The 21,867-nt window shown below is 38.0% G+C and overlaps 1 protein-coding gene across 4 annotated transcripts in view; it reads left to right on the top strand.

Annotated features, from left to right (window-relative positions):
- Positions 1–21,867, top strand: part of LOC150099031 (serine/threonine-protein kinase Nek8-like) — a 1,046,903-nt gene that overhangs the window by 648,141 nt on the left and 376,895 nt on the right. The window lies entirely within an intron of this gene.

The following is a 21,867-nucleotide window of genomic DNA, read 5'->3' as shown; positions in this document are numbered from 1 at the left end:
TAGGTCTATCTGTGTGTCAGGTGTTGTAGTTAAGTTGTTGAAAAAGCTTGTGAGAACTAGGATTCAGAATTGAGTTGACAACAATGGTATTATCTTTCATGGACATGGATTTACTAAAGGGGGGTCATGTTTTAGTAATCTACTTACTTATTACAATAAGGTTACTGTTGCCATGGACAGAGGAGAAGGATACACAATAATATACTTAGATTTTGCAAAGGCTTTTGATAGATTACCACATGATAAGTTGATAATCAAACTAGAGTGGATGGGGTTAGATATTAGATTTGCGCATTAAATTGGAGACTGGCTATCTGATAGGTATCAACAAGTTGTGTATGCAAGAGCAATATCCAGGAAAAGGAAAGTTACTAGTGGTGTGCCTCAGGGGTCTGTTTTAGGAGTACTGCTGCTTAACTTGTATGTTTGAGTGTGTTTAAACATACAAGTTTAAATACAGCATAAATGAGCTGTGTGTAGGATGAAAGGACCTCCTAGATGAGTCTTTGACTCCATGGGGTCTTGGGTAATAATAATAATAATAATAATAATAAATTTTAGTAATATTTTTGAAGCATATGATATTACACTTATTGTTCTGTGATTTTCAAACTTGTCTGTATTATTTATTTTAGAAATGGAAACTACAGAGCATTGCATAAAGTCTTTGGGAATGGTTTCATATATTTCATGTATATCCTTAATGATCTTAAATAAACATAGGTTTTATTTCTGGGAAAATTCTCATGTTACTCCTGTAAGAAAATATTAATTTTATGGCTATTTAGCCTATTTCTGTTTAGGAGTGCCCCTTTTTATAATGTCATTGGCATTTTACTCAGTTCTAGGGAATTACTGAAGTTTTACATAGATAAATATATGACGAATATAATAAGGAAAATTCGGACATACGAGGGTCGTTTGAAAAGCTTGGTAAAAAAATAAATTAAATGCATTTTTTTGGGAAAAATCCACCTTTATTTTTCAATGTTGTCCCCATCGAGGTCCAGCGAGTTTCCAGTGTTTTCATCCCATGGGAGTGCTTAAGGGTCAAAGCTGTATAACTGAGAAGAGACCTCCACATGGCCTTTAAAGGAACGCGGAGAACCAACCAGGGCTTCTGACCTAATGTCCAATCCTCACCTTCTCATGGTGCACCCTGTTGGGTATCTACTTGCATACTGAATGAATGAGGATGGGCTGGCAATTTTGGATTTAGCTGACCAAATTGTATTCTTATTGGTTAAACCAAAATAAAAAATGATGGTACAACATGACAAAATTTCATGCCGGCTGGGGCGTCGCCCGGTTAAACAAGGCCCCCGTTGTTTTTGCAAGGGAATCAGGGCCAACAGCGAAAAGTCAGCTACTGGAACAAATTTCAAAACACAACCCAACTCAACATCACCAGAGTTAAAGATTGGTACTATCAACATAAGAAACCTGAATGGCAAAGAAATGGAGCTAGCTGAGGAATTAGATAAGTACCAGATCGACATTATAGGGGTGACTGAAACAAAAAAGACCAAAACTGGTGAGATCTTTCTGAGCAATAAATACAAAATGTTATATTCAGGCACTGACAATCAAGGAAAATAAGGAGTAGCTATAGTATTCAACACAAAACATGAAGCTAATCTTCTTGAATGGCAGTCAGTCTCAAGTAGAGTAACGTGGGCAAATATGAGAATGGGGAACTGGACAATGAGACTTATTTGTGCCTATGGTCCCACAGAAGGTTCTACTAAGGTAGAAGAGGAGGAATTTTTTGAGGCTTTATAAAAAGCAACTGACACAATGAAAAAGGAAAAGTTGCTACTTGTTGGGGATCTAAATAGCACAGTAGGAAATGATTGTCAGGCATACAAAAATATTTTGGGAAAATTTGGAGAAAAGAGCAAAGCTAATAATAATGGTAAATATCTGTTGGATTTCTGCTCAGGACATGGACTGGTTATTATTACTAACACCATGTTCCAACATAAAAATGTGCACAAATTCACATGGAGAGAAGGGGCTAGGAATAAGAAAAGTCTCATTGACTATGTTATTGTTGATAGTGATGTTTTCTCCCTGGTGAAGGACACCAGAGTGTACAGAGGATTTGAAACTGGAAGTGATCACTATTTAGTCTTGAGCAGGATAAAATTGAATTTCATATTGAAAAGAATAACATGTAAGAAAGTTTTAAAGCGAATAAAAGTTGAGCAGCTCTCAGATGTAAACTGTAGACTAAAATACACGAAAATTATTGAAGAAAAAATGAAAGAGTTTGAGAACAGGAATCAAACCTTGGAGATTCGGTGGCAAGCCTTGAAGAAAGCCCTGATTGATTCAGCTAGAGAGGCATGTGGTGAAGTTGTCTGCAAGGATAGGAAAATTAGAACTCCATGGTGGACACAGAAAGTTAAAGAGGCAGTGAAGGAAAAGAAGAAAGCATATCAAAAGTTTCTGGCAAATAAGTCAGCTTGTGCTCTTAGAGAATACAGAGACAAATGCAAGAATGCTGAACACTGTGTAAAACTAGCTAAGCAAAAGTCATGGGAGGACTTTGGCAAGAATATAGAAAATAAATATCAAGAAGGTGGCAAAATATTTTGAAGGTTGTTGAAGAAGCTTAGGAATGGAAGAAAAAGTGCTGTAATTAGAGATGATAAAGGTGACATGAAAACGGGAGAAAAAGATATCCTTGCAGTATGGAGTAATTACTTCGAAAAACTGCTAAATGAAACAAACAATGATGACAGTACAGTGGTAAAAAACACTGACCAGGCATGCACTCAGGAATACATATCCATACTTGAAGTAGAAAAAAGCCATCAAAAGTTTGAAATGTGGCAAGGCAGTAGATGATATTCGACCAGAAATGCTGAAGTATGGTGGTATAAAAGTTTTACAGTGGCTGCACTGCATAGTTCAGAAAGCCTGGACAGAGAGATGAATTCCCGATGATTGGAGTAGAGCTCTAATAGTACCCATATATAAAAAAGGAAATAAAACTGAATGTAAGAATTACAGAGGTATTTCCCTACTGAGTGTTCCTGGCAAGATCTATGCAAGTATACTTGAGAAACGGCTGAGAAGAATTGTTGAAGAAAAGGTGGGTGAATAACAAGCTGGATTCAGGCCAAATAGAGGCTGTCAGGATCAGATCTTCACTTTGCGACAAATAGTCGAGAAAGCATGGGAATATAACAAAGATCTGTATTTAAGTTTTGTTGATTTGGAAAAGGCATATGACAAGGTACCAAGAAAGAAGCTATTCAATATGCTACAGTTATATGGTGTCAATGGGGCATTATATCAAGCAATACTTAGTCTTTATTTGAGTTGTAAATCAGCAGTTAGAATTGAAGGAAGTACAGGAAGATGGTTTAATGTTAAATCTGGTGTGAGACAAGGATGTACATTATCCCCTCTATTATTCATTATCTATATGGATCACATTATGAAGGAAAGTGGTATTAAACATGATGTCAAAATTGGAGATGTTAATGTCAGCTCTTTGCTTTATGCGGATGATGTTATAGTTCTAAATAAATCCACTACAAGTCTGCAAGATTCTCTGACTAAACTGAATAACTGTTGTAATAGATATGGTATGAAGGTCAGCAATAAAAAGACAAAGACAATGAAAATAGGCAGAATCATTGAAAATGTCAACTGTGTTGTGAACAGAGAACCTGTGGAACAAGTGAAACATTTCAGCTACTTAGGCCCGGTTTTTAGTGAAGATGGTAAATTAAATATAGAAATAGACAACAGAATCAGCAAAGCTGTTATGGTGGGAAGTCAATTGAATAAATTCATATGGAATAAGAGAGAAATTAGTCGAACACTAAATTAGTTGTATACAAGACGGTGTTCAAACCAGTTTTAACTTATGGATCTGAGAGCTGGGTCAGAAGTAAAACACTTGACCAAAGACTAGAGACCGCAGATATGAGAGTCCTGAGAAAGATTATAGGCATGAACAGATGGCATCAATGGCAATATCATATTAAAAACGAGGATATTAGGAAAGAACTTGACATTATCAGCATCCAGGAATGTGTTAGCAGAGCTAATCTCAGGTGGTATGGTCACTTAAACAGAATGAGCGAAGAAAGATTAGCAAAACAAGTGTTCTCTGCCAGATTGGCAGGAAAACTACCCAGAGGAAGACCAAGATATAGGTGGATTGATAAAATACAAAGTGCCTTAATTAGAAGAAACACACGTATAAACCACAGTGAAAATTATTTAATTGTTAATATTTCATCCTAAGTATCTTAGGACATCATCAGTACAGTATTTAAACAAAAATTAGGAATAACATACAGTTAGGGCGCATGATTACAATAGAATCTCATGAAAACGTGCATAAAGTGCTAAAGTAGTACAAAAAAAAAAAAAAAAAAAACGTTAATTATTTAACATAGTTTTGTATGATAATTTCCCATACTTTAGGAATAGTAAGAACGTCGTTGCGGTTTAGGTTTGGTCTGTGTAGTAGGGCTTCAGAACTTTCTTTGTAGAAACATTCATGTTTAAATAAAGATCTATGTAAAAGTTTAGCCTTTTCCCAATGGATCCTATGGTTTGGATTTTCAATTCTGTGTTGAGAGAGGCCAGATTTCTGCTGTTTTAGAAGACGAATGTGGTCTTGATGTTCCAAGATGCGTTTCTTACCTGTCTGTCCAAAGTAAGATAATTTGCATGAGCATGGAATCTCATAAACACCAGGTAACATCAAGGGTGAGAATTTGTCCTTAGGAGAAGGTAATAAGTTGTAAATTTGGTTGATAGGTTTGTAAGTAGTGGCAAAATTGTATTTCTTCATAATTTTAGAAAGACATTCTGAGATGCCTTTAACGTAAGGTATGGGAATCCTATGCACTTCTTCCTGTCTGATTTGATGTATGCAGAAGTGACTGATGATTTTTTGAGTTGTTTTGGGATTATATCCATTTAGGATGGCTGTATTTTTGATAACTTCTAATTCCTGTTTAAAGATTCTTCGGAGGAGCAGAATTTGTGTGCTCTGGATACAGCCATCCTAAATGGATTGCATAGTCACTCTCACCAACTGGGGACATGTATGACAGCTCAGTCACAATCAGGTCTTCCAACTCTATGATCAAATCCAAAATTTTTGTTTCTCGTTCTCCCTCCACCATTGCCTAAGAAACTTATCCCTCAAGAAATTCAAAAATTCAGTTCCCTTAGTACTGCATGCTGTCTCCTCTGCACAGTTTATATTGCTATAGTTGAAATCCCCCATAATTCTCACTTGCTTTACACATGTCAAGCTAATTTGCCTAGATATCTCTTGCTCATCACGATCTACGTAATCTCTCGATTAGTGTATAATTTTTTTTCGATACCCAAATTTGATTAGTGCGCCTATATACATCTTAAAAATAAATGTTACAGATTTAAAAAATTCTGTATCTATTCATTTTTATGGTAACTATTTTAAAAAATCACTCACTACAATGAAATAATTTACTTACCTATTTAAAACATTTTACAAAGTTATTTTTAATGGCCTACTACACTACGTATACTATGTTCCAAAATTTACTGCCAATATTTATGTCGTCTGCTATAGTATGCCCACAGATTCGAGACCCTTCGACACTTCTGCGCATGTCACAAAAAAGGAGAATCCATTCCGATAATAGAGTAATCAATCTGTCTTCTGGGATGAGTTGTTTATTATTACAGGTCGGAAAATTAACTTCTCTTTTATGATCATTGCAGTTTTTAAAGTGGTAACTATTTTGCTTGTACAACAGTTGGGAAATTTTATCTATAAAGCACATGATTTTGCATGTTGGCGATCAATTCATACGTCCTTCATTTCTTTCTCCCCTTCAGCATGAATCGACTATTTTTGGCACAAGACAAGCGAAGCTGTACAAAAATGTGGGTGTACTATAGTTGCATAGCGCTTTGATGGTCGTATCTTGTACCCCTTTGCAATGTTATATGAGTGTGTTTTCCTTACTTTTTTTTATTTTAAAGTATTTTCCCAAGCTTTAATCATGAGTAAAAGAATTAGTTAGCAAAAAAGTGGATGTCTGAAAAAGATTCGATGATGAAGAGAGAAGCAGTAAAATTTGCAGAAGAGTAGAAGAGGCAGTAGGGCCATACTGTCGGTTGTATGAAAAAAAAAAAAAGAAACAAAATGCCCGCCAAACTACATTAGCTCAATTCTTTGTTAAGAAGTAGAATAATAAAATTTATATTCTGAATATGTTTTATTGTCTTTCAGCTTCATGGTTTTTCTTTAACTAGGCCCTGAGACATACCTTAATTCTTTTATAAAAAAATTAAAGTTCAAAAAAGAAATTTGAAGAACGAATTATACTGTTTCCCATAGGTTATTATGTAATATATATTCGATTAATGCATTTTCGATTAATGTGCCTGTTTTAAAGAACGCATTAGGTGCACTAATCGAGGGATTGCTGTATATATTTCCTAGTCTATAGCAACATCTGACTAAATAACTTGTCTTAGAAACATCTACTTCACACCACATACTCTCAAAGCTATTAGTGTTATTTCCTCTGTGATTCTCCACCATTAGAGGGCACGATTCATCTCTTATCATTTGTTGACACTCCACCACCATGTTCACCTTCCCTATCCTGCCAAAATATACTATACTCTTCAATTTCTATCCCAGTTAGAGCACGCACCTCTTAACCAACTTTCACTGATGCTAACAATCTTTGGAAACACTGAGTCAATCAATGCCACAAAATCATTCTATTTATGTTCCTTGCATTTGCGTACAGAAAAACAGGGCATTGTTAGTCTTCATATAGCTACTCCTCACATAATCCACCTGGTACTTCAGTATAGTGAATACCTTCTCATTTCTCAAACCACTAATCATTGCTATTTTCCACACTTGCAGTTCTAGTTTTCCTGTCTCCAGCACTCATTTTCTCAGAAAATAACCATCTCCCCAAATGCCTGCTTCCTTCTGCATTCAAATGTAATCCATCTATTCCATATAGTCTGTGCTATCCTCAAATATACTCCATGCATCCACATATTCTGGATCTCTCTTTCTACACATTCTCTCTGTCATCTCATTCATTATTACTGCTCTTCTCCACTCTGCATCTTCATATCAGGGCAACCACTGTCTTCCCTCTGATGCATTTCTGCTACACTATCCCTAACATCATCTCAGATTTCTTGCTACACAATTCACACTGCCTCTCAGGTCATTCATACTATCCATTACTGTCATCTCCTCTACATTTTCATGTCTCTTCACTGCTGTTGTCACATTCTCTATCATTCCACTTGGCAAGCACTCCTCTGACACTACTCACCTCTAATCATCGAATTTCCTTATGATATTCCAAACAGGAATATTTCGTTCATTCTTCTCTCACTGACATCCCTGACTCTCTCTCTCTCTCTCTTTCTTTACTCTCCCATTTTCACTCCTTCCTCAACTTTCTCCAATATCCTCTTTTCCCCAATCACTCCTATTCTCTCACACCCTCCTCTTGCAGCTACTCATTCTCTTAGCACTAGCCAGCCTCCTAATCTCTTCATTCATCCTCCTGAACTCAGTTGTCATTCCTTCCATCTACCCTCTCAGCAGTTCTATTTGTCTTCACATATCCTGTTTTCAACTGACATTCACACACACACACACACACACACACGCAATCATGGGCATCAGATAAACCATCTCCCTCTGCCACACTGCTCAAGTGTGGCAGAGGGAGATGGTTAGGATAGGATGAATGAGAGAATGGGAGTGATGAGGGAAGAGAGGAAATTGGAGAAAGTTGAGGAAGAAGTGAAAATGGGAGAGTAAAGAAAGAAAGAAAGAGGAAATATAAAGAGTCAGGGATGTCAGTGAGAGAAGAATGAACGAAATATTCCTGTTTGGAATATCATGGACATCAGATAAACCATCTCCCTCTGCCAGACTGCTCAAGGTCAAATGGTTTCCCCAAATTAGCAGTCACCCATTTCTGAAGCACTATCTCCACTGCTGCTGAATCCCAAGATCAAAATACTTGTCTCCCAGCATTTCCAGCTGCTACATTTCATGCACGCATACACTTCACCTGCTACATTTATAAGCTACAGGATGTGTACATGCATAGCAAGCTTTGAAATCCTTAACTATGGTACAAATAATGTAGTCTATGAATGGTGGCTGACTGATAATGTGTTAGAATTGGTGACCATCATGTTAAATATGATCAGTACAATAATATACTAACAAAAAAATCACACCAGTCATGCAAAATATAGTCAATTTCAATAGCGTAAACTGAAAAACTTGCATTGGTAACAGAATAAACAAATAAAATCCTTCTTTACTACTAATACTTATCTATTTTTAACAGCTTCCATTGCCACACTATTTCAACCAAGTATTTGGAATTTGTAGTGTTAGTAGCTAGGTGGGCGAAAAATATCATCTTAAGCAGAAGAGAATATCTAGTTTTTAAATGCTGAGGAAGATGAGATGCAGGAGGTTAATGTCATTCCAAACAAATCTGATCTTGGCTGGGGTAAATGTAGGTAAGCTGATATCTCTTTTGCAAAGAAAAGACGAGAGTGCATTTTGATAGTTTCGAAGGTGACCAGATTTTCCTCTTCTCCATTGAAGAATGGTATGGAGCTCAACATTTAAGACACTGGTTAAGTTTATCGTGAAACTTGTAATGATTGGGCACTGTATGGTTTGTCAAATGAGTGGGAAGAATGGAGAGTACTATCATCAGCAGACCTGTGAATATGATTAATGGTGATTGAGAGTAAGTATAATAGAAAGATGATAGATAATAGAATAGAACCCTGAGTCACTCCTGCATTGGTGGAGAAGCCTGAAGAGAGGGGACCAATCCAGCATGACATCCAACAAATAAACAGAGAAAGCTGGCTACTCAATTACACTGGTGGTAGGTAAACCAAAGAATAGCAATTTGCTTATTGGGCCTAGATTCCAGATGTGACCAAAAGCTTTAGAAATATCAAAACAACAGGATATGTTTCTCTGAATCTTTCCATGGCACTTTTCCGATGGTGATGATGTGCACAAGGAGGCCAGCCACAGATCCTGAATGGCTGATAAAATGGTGGGTCTTTAGTTGGTGGAGAGGTTGATGATGAATCTCTCTGTTATTCTGGAGAAGGTTGATGTGATGACAATCAGTCAGTAGATTTCTATGTCCCTTTTTGAAACAAGCTGGATATATGATTGCTTCCACACACACATTGGGATAAGTACCAGCCAAGTATAGAAGATTGTAGAGACAATACATTTGTTATCTCTGAAGCACAGTAACTAAGTAAATTTGAAGAGATGCCATCTGGACTAGAAAACTTTTAGTATCTGTTTCGTTTAATATTCTTCTGTCTTTTTTGCCTAAAATATACAGGAACATCATAACGTATGTTTTTTATGTTGTTTATAGTCAGATGAAAGGATAGAGTATGGGACTTGCAGTGAGAGGAGATAGCCTTTTGGACATGGCATCCCTTTCCAAGCTCTGTATGGCAGAGTTATTCATAGTTGCTGAGAGACTCAGGCCCACGTACTATCCGATGACCTGCCTGCAGTAATACCATTATTTATCTTTGACATAGTTTTGAAGGATATCATTCACTGCATGAAAGAGAGAGGGAGGCAGAAACTAGAATCGCTTCCTGAAGACAAACATGACATATGCCACTTTAAGCCTCAACTAAACCAGTTGGTAGCATTTCACTGGATAATAAAGCTCATCTACCTCATATAGTGGATCTAGGTGGCATTTTCTCCAATTAGGAAGATATCCTTTGCAGTGAAAATGCTTGCTGGGTGTGCTTGACTGGCAGAGGTTGTATATTGTGCATCACTTGCCCATTAGTCCCAAGTTTAGACCTAAATCCCTGTTAGAAAATCATATCTGATTAAGAACAAGAGAGTGGCTTGCTTTAAGTTAAGTGTAAGCTCCAAACGATTTAATACCTTCTTTAATCCTAGCAAAAGTAGTACCCTGGATTTATGATCAGAAAATGAAATTGCTTTTTCAAGATAGAAATTTCTATGAATTGAATGAATATTGTGTGATTAGTAAGTGATAAGTAGTGATAAATAAGAAACGTTCTCGTAGACAGGCTTATACTTTGGTTATGCATTACTAAATCACTTAGGGAATTGACAACGTGGATACGAATATAAATTAAATTACACTTTAATAAATATTTCTGATATTTCGGCAATGTCACGTTGCCATCTTCAAAAGGGACCTATAAAAACAGGCACGTGCACGTAGGCACTACAATACAGTAACTGAGAATGAAGTGATGAAGCTATTGTTCTCCTAAAAGTCCTGATGGTGGTGCCCTCTAGCGGGCTAAGTAGGTGTTCTTGGCCATTGGGCTGAAGGTCTGCTGATGTAAGTCTCCCAAATTTGGGGCAGTCTCATACAACAAAATTTGTTGAGGTTTGGAGAGTTTCTTAGGGCTGAGGCTAATTTCATAAATAGTCTTTCGAATTTGTATTTGCTATGGTGTATTACTGTAGCTTTCTTCCACCGTATTCTGTGACGTGTATCCAGAGCATGGTCTGCAAGACCAGAATGGCCGTACTTGTGAAAACAGATGTAGTCCTTGTGTTCCAAAATTCTGATATTCGCTGTCCTGCCTGTTTGGCCAAAGTGAGACAGTTTACAGCTGCAAGGGACCTGGTATGCACCACGTAGGTCTAGATGAAGTGGTTGGTCTTTAGTGGAGTGGATAAAGGATGCCAATTTTTTGTATTGTCTGTAACAGGAGGTCAAGTCATGTTTTTTTACGATTTTACGTAATTTTTTCTGAAGTGCCTCAGATGTAGGGAATGGTGATGGATTTAGAGTAATCCTTGTTGTGGAGGGGGGGAGGAGGGGAGTTGTGGTTTGTCAGTTTCAATATTTTTTTGGGGGGAATAGCCATTGGCTGAGAAAGTGTTGAAGATGTGATTCAGTTCAGTGTTTAGGACCATGTCGTTTACAACAGGGCAAAACTAATCTGTTCTTAATGTTTTCACCACTCCATATTGTTGTGAGGGGGGGGGGAAATTGTTGGTGAATGTACCTGCCTGTATGGGTGGGTTTTCTATAAACTAAGAAAACCAAGGTTCCGTCAGGCTGGCAGGTGACTAGTGTGTCTAGGAAAGGGAGGCTGTTGTTTTCCTCTTTTTCCAGGATGAACTTGATTCTGGGGTGTTGGTTGTTTAAGTGTGTTAAGAAGGAGAGCAGTGTATCAGAGCCATGTGGCCAAATAGCGAACACATCATCAACGTAGCGAAGCCATATGGTTGGTTTTTGTGGAGCAGAGGCTAAGGCCTTTTCTTCAAAGGTCTCCATAAAGAAATTGGCCAAGGGTGTGGAGAGTGGTGAATCCGTGGCTGTCCCCTCTATTTGTTTGTAGAATTTTCCCTGCCAAACGAAATAGCCCGAGTTCATTATATGAAATAGGGCTGAGATATCGGAAGAAAATTTAGCTTGGATTAGCTCTAAAGTTTCCTTGAGTGGGACATTTGTGAATAAGGAGGAGACATCAAAACTGACCATTATGTCAGTTGGAGTGTAAGGTTTTCTATGCTGGCTTTGAAGTGAGCTGAGTTTTTTATGTGTGATGGTATACTGTGTTGCCAGTATAGTGTGTGAGCTCTTTGGCCAAATGTTTAGCTAATTTGTATGTGGGGGAATCAATTTCATCCACTATGGGATGTAATGGCATATTTTCTTTATGTATTTATGGAAGCCCATAAATATGGGGGGGGGTATAGAGTTAAATGGCTTTAATCTGTTGGTAACTTCTACAGGCCAAGAAGTGTCTTTCTTAAGGAGCCTGTGAAGTTTTCTGATTTGTGAGTTGGTGGGAGTGTATTCGATAGGGAGGTAAGTAGCCCGATCTAATAGAAGAGCATTAAGCTTACCTGTGTAGTCCTTTTGGTTAAGTACGAGAGTCGCATTTTCATTATCCGCTGTGGTGATAACTAATTCTTTATTATTCCTCATTTCCTGCAGAGCTTTATATTCCTTGTTGGATATGTTGGTTTTTGGTGGTCTAGCTTTGCAGAGGACACAAGCTACATCCAGTCTTACACTGTTGGCGATTTGATTTGGAAGGTGGCTGATTCCGCGTTTGATCTGGATCATAATATCCTCACTAGGTATTTTTCTGGGAGCAATGGCGAAGTTGTGGCCACGTGAAAGTGCGTTGAGTGCTTCAGGCCTCAGGGTGACTGAAGAAAGGTTGATTATGGTGTTGGTAGGAAGTTTTTGATTAACAGTCGACTTCTTTTTTAATTTTCAATCACCCTGAAGCCTGAAGCACTCAACGCACTTTCATGTGGCCACAACTTCGCCATTGCTCCCAGAAAAATGCCTAGTGAGGATATTATGATCCAGATCGAACACAAAATCCATTACATCTACATCATCATCCAGCTCAACAGCATAGTATAGCTCTATCCACAGATCTCAAATATCTGCACCATACTTTCTTGGCCAACAAGTACAATTCCTACAAAATAGATAAAATACTGCATAGCCCATTACTTCTCCCTCCTCTTAGAAACACATTACCATTCCTATTCCCTATGTCAGAGGTACATCAGAAAAGATAGCCAAAGTACTAATGAAACATGGCCTGCACACATCATTCAAACTTCATGTTAAATTAGCAACTATCTCCTAATTCACCCATTAGCATGCTGTATGATGTTCCTTGGGACTGACTGTCACTTGGTCTTCTATGGGAAAGCAGGAAGATCTGTTAACATCTGCCTGAAAGAGCATAAAAAAATACATTCACTACCTTTATTATGGCAAATCATGACTGCAGACCATGCATCGGACACCCTTCACACAGGATTAGATGAAAGAAAACTAATGTGTTATTTAGAAGTCATTAGAGATTCGAAATATTATTCTTTGAGTCAGCCATGGATATGCAGAATTCTTCTGACCTCAACAAATATGATTGCATTATTATTATTATTATTATTATTATTATTAATATCTGAGATCTCCATGGAGTAGAGACTTATCATGGGAGGTATACACTATTGCACACAATGCTCATCTAACCATGCTTCAAACTGATTGAATGTGTCTACATTCACAACACACTCAAGCAATGCATTCCACTTGCCTACCACTTTCCATGCAAAGAACCTGCTCCTCTGCTCACATCCTCCTTATACAGTTTCCAGTGATGGCTTCTGCCTCCCCCCCTGATTATCCTATATGTCTCAATCATATCTCCTCCCCTTCTTCCTGTTCACGAAGCTTTGCAACTTACATTCTCTCAATCTGCTCTCATACTCCACATTCCACAAAGACCACTGACAACCTTTATGAATCTTCTCTGGACCCTTTCCAACATATCCTCATCACCATGAAAAGCTGGCAACCAAATCTGTGCACAATAATCCATGAGGTCTGATCAAGGTCTTATACAATGGCATCATAACCTCTCTATTTCTGCATGTCAGGGTCCTCTGCATCGTCGCCATTATCCAATGATGACTTCACAACTCGTGTAATGTGGCCCCCTGAATTTCAGGTCCTTGTCCACCATCACTCCTAGATCTCTCATCTCCTCCACTTCCCTTAAAGTTTCCCCACCAAGTGCATACTTCGCATCCCATCATTTATTACCAAATCTCAAAACCTTATGCTTTGCAACAGTGAACTTGTAAGTGGAACTGATAGTTCCACTTACAAGCTCGTTCATGCTATCTATTCAAGACCTCTTGAAAGGCCGTAACATCTGCTTGACTTTGCATTGCTCTCCTCAGTTTTGCATCATCTGCAAAGAGCTGAATATCACTAATCAAACCCATCCCAATATCATTAACATACAAATTGATCAACGATGGCCCCAAAACTGCCACTGCGGTACACCACTAGTGACCTTCCTCATTCAGGATACCAAAACCTTCCATATACAACTTTCTGATACCTATCTGACAGCCACTCACTGATCCAACTCAGAAGTATGTCATCCAATCCCATCTGTTTCGATTTACCCATCAGCTGATCGTGGGGCAGTCTATCCAAAACGTTTGCAAAATCCAAGTACACCACTTTATATGCATCTCCCCTGTCCAAGTCATTTGTCACCTTGTTATAGTATATAAGTTAGTTATTATTATTATTATTATTATTTCGGGCAACTCCAAGGAGTCAACAGGCTCATCGAGGGAGGCCCTAACATCACGTCAAGAACAACTATTTGACATTCACACAGTATCTATCATACCTCGCTCATTATATATATATCTGACCTCATTCACGGTCATAGCACCCACAACACACTCTGGCAGCTTATTCCACTCATTTACCACCCTCCAAGTAAAAAACCTACCTCTAACACCCCTGTTAACCACATTCTTGCCCAGCTTCCATGTATGGCCCCTAGTCCTACCACCACCAGTGCTATTCTCAAAAATATCTTCTGGATTAAACTTATAGAAACCCTTCAATAATTTCAATGTCTCAATCATATCACCCCTTTTCTGCCTATCAATGAATTTCTGCAACCCACAAATCTTCAATCTGTTCTCATAAGTTTCATTCCACACATCTGCCACCATCTTGGTCACTCGTCTCTAGATCCTCTCCACCTCCTCCCCATCAAGAAGAAACCCTGGTGCTCATATCTACAGTAGTCCAGATGGGGTCTTTTCAGGGCTCGCTATAGAGAACAATAACTTGTTTGTCTCTGCTTGTTGAAGTATTTTTTAGTAACCAAGTGATTTGATAAGCTTATTTAGCTACTTCTGCAATGTGCTCCCTAAACTTGAACTCCTTATCCACCAACACTCCCAAATCACTGGCCTCATCAATCTCCAGGAGTACAGTTCCAACAATGGGATATACTGCTGCTAATCTTTTCACTCCAAAATGCATAACCTTACACTTATCCTGTGCACTCACAATTGCTCTACCCAACTTTACATCATCAGCAAACAAGTGAATACTTCCTCTCAGATCCTTTCCTATATCATTAATGAACAAATTGAAAAGTAGTGGTCCAAGAACAGAACCCTGCAGCACACCACTAGTCACAAGCCGTCTTTTGGACTCACTCCTGAATAAACCACTCTCTGGCATCTCTCCATCAACCACCCTCCTATCCATCTCACGAACCCTATATCCATCCCCATCTGCTCCAGTTTACTGATTAGAGTTCCATGTGGTATCCTGTCAAAGGCCTTGTCAGGGTCCAGTAGAATCACTGAAAACCCATTACCCTTATCCAGTTCAGTCATCACTGTGTTATAAAACATGAGCAAATTACTGAGGCATGATCTATCCTTCACAAAACCATGTTGTCCCCGATACAGTATCCCATTTTCATCTATCGAATCCTATTTTCTTCTCTTGACTAGTTTCTCCAAGACCTTGACAACGATTCCTAATATGCTAATCGGTCGGTAATTTGCAACAGCAGCCTTGGAACCTCCTTTATGCAGTGGAACTATTTTCTCCTCTTTCCACTCCCCCCCCCCCTTCGGAACTAACCCAGACCGAAGACTCCGATTAAACTAAATGGTCAAGGATACTGACAATTCTTTAGCTGCTTCACGTACGACACGAGCTGGTATACCATCCCATCCCACAGATGTATTGACATTGAGGTTTTGCAATAGACTACTCACCTCCACCTCATTCACCACAATTCCCATATAAACTTTTGATTCATTCATTTCTCCAATGTCACCACCTTGATGATATACTCTTGCAAAGTGCTCGCTCAGTAAAAGTTACTGTGTAAACTGATTTGGTTACCTCCCTACCATCAGCATTCTTTAAAATCATTCTGCCATGTACATTTTTTCTTTTACTTGCAACATATCGAAAAACTGTTTAGGATTGTCTTTAGCCTGCATGGCCAATGTTCTTTCGTAATCCTTTTTTGCTTTTCTTACGATACTCGTTACCCTTCTGGCGTGGGCTTTATACGGTTCATGTGCCTGCCAGTCACCTTTCTCCTGAAATTCCCTCCATAGTTGTTTCTTTTTTTGCAGCTCAAGCTTAATGATGTTATTCATCCATTTAACTCCTACTTGATTTATTATTCGGACTCTAGGTATACAGTCGGCCATTGCTTCATGCAAACACTTCTTAACCACCTCCCATGCACTGTCAATTTCTAGCCCTTGCAGTTGTACATGTCATGGCACTGAACCAATCAATCTCCTAAGCTTGTCATACTTACCAGCCCAATAATTCCACATGTACCCTGTCTTAATTGTAAATTCCACACCTTTAGCCACCTCCCAAGTCCAAGACCCTATGATCACTCTCACCAATTGGTGGCAACGTAGTCATATTCGTTATTACAGCCAAAATCTCAGATGCAATTACTAGGTCAAGCACTCTCTGACCCCTAGTATTTTTCATTACATGTTGTTGCAGATAGTTATCCCTTAATAACCGCATAAAATCCAATTCCTTCCTCCCATGTGTCCTCTCCTCCTTCCAATCAATGTTACCATAGTTGAAATCCCATAATAATTACCCTCCTTCCACTCATTTCTTCTATTTGCCTATGCATACTATCTCCACCATTTATTCCATCACCTGGTCTATAGCAGCACCCAACTGTATATTTTGTTCTGCTAGATTCAATCTCACACCAAATAGCCTCAAATGTGCTCTTTTCTCTATCCTGCAGTTCCACTTCTATTCTCCTTGGCTATCATCAATAACACCCCCCCCCCATTTTATTCTCCCTGTATCTCCTGAACACACCATACTCCTCACATTCAATCCCACTAGCTGTGTCATCTTCTATCAGCCATGTTTCACTAATGCCAATAACCTATGGTCTGGAAGTGCCAACCAAGGCCAAAAATTCTTCCTTCTTGTTCCTAATACTTCTGGCATTTGTATACATGAATTGCAGAAGCCGATTTTTCCCATCCCTATTTTGATGCCATATACTAACTATCCCATTCTGAATCGTGGTCATTCCTACTCGCTTGGACATATTACACACATTCACACACTCAATTGTTTCCATAAAATCTGCCACTACATTCGACAACACCTTTTCAAGTCTCCGCACACCAAATCCATTCAAATGTAAACCATCCATTTTATATAAATCCTTTCACCCATTATCAACCCATTTCTGTATCCTACTTCTCACCAATCTCTCCAGTAACTTAACCACAACTCCAGATTTACTGAATGGCTTATTATTTGTAGCTACAGTCTTATCACCACTTTTATACAGTGGAACAATTTTCCCCCCTTCCACTCCCTTGGAACCTGTGCTGTTTTATGAGTTTTATTAAACAGGCATGCTAATGCTACTGCCAATTCCCTTAAGATGTGTGGTGATATGTTATCAAATGCTATTTCCTTATTGACATTGATCTTATTTTTATTTCTTCAAATACCTTCTGCTCTTTCACAATTAAGCTATCCTCTCGATATCGATAGAATTGTTGTGGGTTGTCTCTAGCACACTGATCCAGTTTCTTTTCATATTCACAGACTTTGCTTTCCATACAACTGTTGTGACTATTCTAGTCTGCTGCATATAATTTTTATAAGGCACATCATCCTTATGCACAAGGTATTCGTTCCATATCATTCTTTTCATGTAAATCTTTTGCTCAATAAGATTACACATCCATTTGACTCCTACCCTATTTATTCTTATAACTCTTGACCCATTCTGAAATCGCATCATTTAAGTATTGTTTAAATGCTTTCCATGCACTGTCGACATTCCTCCCATCCAGCAACCGATCCCATTCCACTGATCTCAGTATACTCCTCAGTTGATCATAATTTCCTGCTTTGTAGTTCAGCATGTAACCTTTTCACAATGGAACATTCATAAACTTAGTCACTTTCCAAATGAGTACCGTATGATCACTGTCACCAACTGGAGGCAGAATAGTTATGTCTTTAACTGAAATGCCCTCTGACATTATAATCAAATTTAACACTCTTTGATCTCCAGTTCCTGCTGTCATACTGCTTGAGGAAGTTGTCCTGCAATAGCTCAATAAATTCATTTTTGTTATTCTTATGAGATTCTACTGCTAACATTAAAGTCTCCCATTATGATTACTCTTTTCACACTGATCTTTCCTATTTGGTGATGCATTTCTTCATCACTAGGAACCGATCCACCAGGTCTGTAATAACACCACACTATGTAATTGATCTTGTTAAATTCCATCTCACACCAGATGACTTCAAACTCACTACTGCCACATGAAATACTGTCATTAGTAGTACTACAATCATAGGTCTCAACTCTAACTGGATTCACATCATCTGATATCATTAGCAACACGCCCCTCCTCTCCTAAAAATACTGTACCCTTTACACTCGGTACCAATTAGTATGTCTGATTCTGATGGCCAAGTGTCACTAATGCCTACAATCTGAGGTCCCAACACATTGACCAAGGCAACAAACTGCACCTGTTTGTTTCGGATACTCCTATCATTCGTGTACAGACATAATAATCTACCTGCATGTTCTCTTGTATACTCTTGTCTGCAGTCTACATGACATAGTTGGACAACTTGCAGATCTCTATTCTTCCTCTAGTGCCTTATACATGTAGACATCTTTGCACATGTTTGATTGGTCCATACTGGAAGAAACAAAGTCAAAATCCTTCTCTCCTCATCAACATTTCCATGTTAAGCCCATTCCTGTCATTAACACAGTTATATAACAATATTCCTCTTACACTCACATTCTCACCATTCCTCCCTTTATAATTTAGTTTACCTGACTCTCTGTGTTAGGTCTCATACCATTTATTAGTTTTTCAAAACTCCTGATACATGCAGGTGTTATACAAATCCAATCTTCCCTCAAACTTACTCCACACATCCAAAAACTCACATCCATTCCTTCTACACAGCCTACGCATTGAATCATTTGCCATCATAGCCCTTCCTCTTAATTAATTTTTATCATATTGAGGTAATGTACCAACTGTTTTCACTCTCTCACTTTCACTCTCGCCTCTTTCAACAATCCTTTCCTCTCCTCTCTCATACTGAACTTATTGCTGGTTAAATTGTTTGTACCTACAACAATTACAATCTCGTTTACTTTTCTTTTCTGTTTTTGAATTGCTTCCTTTATATTCTTAATTTTTGCTCCAGGAAAACTCAAAGTTATTATTATTATTATTATTCAGGCCTCCATGGAGTCAAAAGACTCATCGTGGGAGTTCCTTCCTAAGAACATAAAGTCTGTCAAGACTCATCGATGGGAGGTCCCCCCTAAGAAACACAAAGTCTATCTCACATAGTTATAACTCACTCATCAATAGCATGTTTTATTATAGTCGCCATACTAAATAACATCCTTCTTTTTACAAACAATGTTACTTACCAGATTTCTGTTACTTCCTAACTTATCTGTTTCAGTGCTTTATTGTTTCTTATTTTGATGCTTAATTTTCTTTTCCTCCTTATGTTCGTTTAAACACCTCCCAACTTTTTTGTAATTCTCGCATCGTCTCTCTGATGATCTGCTTAATTTTGTTATTTTGGAGATTAATTCATTTTCAATAACCTCCTCCATATCTCCAATGACCCCATTAGTATGGCTAGTCTTCTTGTTCTCGACTGCGCTGCTCTTCTTAAAATTATGTTTCATCTTTTATAAAATAGTTCATTTGGTGTTGTTAATACTATTAAAAATAAGTCACAAATAATCTTCAACACCTAAGCTTATCTGTTATTCTTATGGTTAAGGTTTGGGAAAAGTTAATTAATGATAGAATATGGGAATATGATATACTGTTAGTCTTTCATTCATAATTGCCGGCAAAGGTTGGTCGATTGGTAGAGCCTCTGCTACTAATGGCTCAGCTAAGTAAGTTTGAGTGCGGTTAGTAGTTGGAAGGGGACCAATCGTTCGATGCTGTTGGCACACTCTCCCTCGATGAGTCTTTGGACTCCCTGGAGGTGTCTAATAATAATAATAATAATAATTTGCTTATTCCATAAGTGACATTTTGAATGGATTTAAAGAATAGCTATAATATTGTATTATTGGAATTTAAAGACATTCATAGAATACTGAATGAAAATCTAATAAGCAAACTATAAAATTGATATAAGACTTGACTGGTGACTTGGTTAAAAGGGTGGCTGATGAGACAGATATTAGAGTAATCTTCTTCTTCCTATGGCTCTGCATCCCAAATTCAGCCTCCTGGATTTGTTGCATCCAACTGTCCAGGATTTTACTTCTCCGGTTTGAACATTGCAATATGATGCTGCTGTCTTGACTAATGTTATCTATCCATCTTGTTCTTGTTTTTAATATTAGTTTTTTACCAATATTAAAAAATTTTACTGTGTATAGTCTTCTTAAGAATGTTGTCATTTTCCATATAACAACCACTTCCTACCCATTTCAACTTTTTGAACTTCATTATACTTGATAATTTAAGTTCTTTATAAAGTTGACGATATCTCTTGGTTGTATCTGATCCTCCAGATACCGTTTTAATTTACTGGGCCAAATTGCTGGCCTTCTTAGCCAAGTGGTTAGCATACCACTCTCCAACAAGGCTGCAGGTTCAAATCATGCCATGGGCATGGATGTTCGTAATTGTCTTTAGGTGGGAGATGGATTTCATTGCCTGATATGAGATTGCCACCCTACTTATTATAGGCCTGGAGTGGCTGAAAATTGTTTGGTCTCTAGATCAGGATTTCTGGACTGTGTAAAAAAAAAAAATTAAAAAATCCAAAAAATATATATGATTATTATTACGGGCGACTCCAGGGAGTTCTTAAGACTCATCGAGGGAGGCCCTAAACATCATGTCCACACAACTATACGACATTCTCACAGTATCTATCATACCTTGCCTTGAACTCGCTCACCGTCATAGCACCCACAACAGACTCTGGCAGCTTATTCCACTCATTTACCACTCTAAAAGTAAACTCTAACACCCCTGCTAACCACACTCTTGCCCACCTTCCATAGGTCTCCCCTAGTTCTCCCACCACCAGCCCTGATCTCAAAAATATCCTCTGAATTAATCCTATAGAAACCCTTTAGCAATTTGAATGCCTCAATCATATCTCCCCTTTTCCGCCTATCAACGAATTTCTACAACCCACAGACCTTCAACCTGTTCTCATATGGTTCATTCCTTAAAATCATTTTGCCGTGTAAATTTTTTTTTTTTGCTTGCAGCATATTGAAAGAACTGTTTGGGATTCTCTTTAGCTTGCATAGCTAGTTTCCTTTCATAATCAGCTTTTGCTTTTTTTACCACACTCGTTATCCTTCTGGCCTGCACTTTATACCTGTAAAATTTTGTGTTTGTGTGGTTATCTATCTGTTCCTGTCGTTACTGTGCCATTGTAAAATTTTGCTTTTTCTTATATATCTTTTGATTTTTCTGTGGCTTTTGTAATCCGGGGGTTTATTTTATAATATCGTCACTTAATCTTACACGTTCCTCTTTTCATATTCTAGAATCCTACCTTCTGTATTCTATACTTCTTCTCCCTGAGAGCAATGGAAAAATTTATTTTTCTTTTATGACTGCGCCATCCATGCCTCAATATAGTGCAAGAAGTATAGTACTTCCAGTAGGTTATCAAATCTTCCACAACAAAAATCTCTTAATCGTCCCCAAGTTAATCGGTTGCTTTGCAGTCCTGGCTCTTTTCTCACTTACTATTTATATCAATGTTTCCCCGCTTAGGTTCGTTTTTTATTTAAGATCATTGCATTGCAACTAAAATAAGATCAGGCAAAACTTTGTTAAAATACAACATGGGATTTAATGGTCATTAAACAGGCATATAATAGACATTATAAAACAGAGAGTGA

The sequence above is a fragment of the Typopeltis vanoorti genome, chromosome 15, assembly GCF_054136105.1.
Source record: "Typopeltis vanoorti isolate ZY-2024b chromosome 15, IOZ_Tvanoo_1.0, whole genome shotgun sequence".
Classification (NCBI taxonomy): Eukaryota; Metazoa; Arthropoda; class Arachnida; order Uropygi; family Thelyphonidae; genus Typopeltis; species Typopeltis vanoorti.
This window is presented reverse-complemented; position numbering and strand designations above follow the sequence as displayed.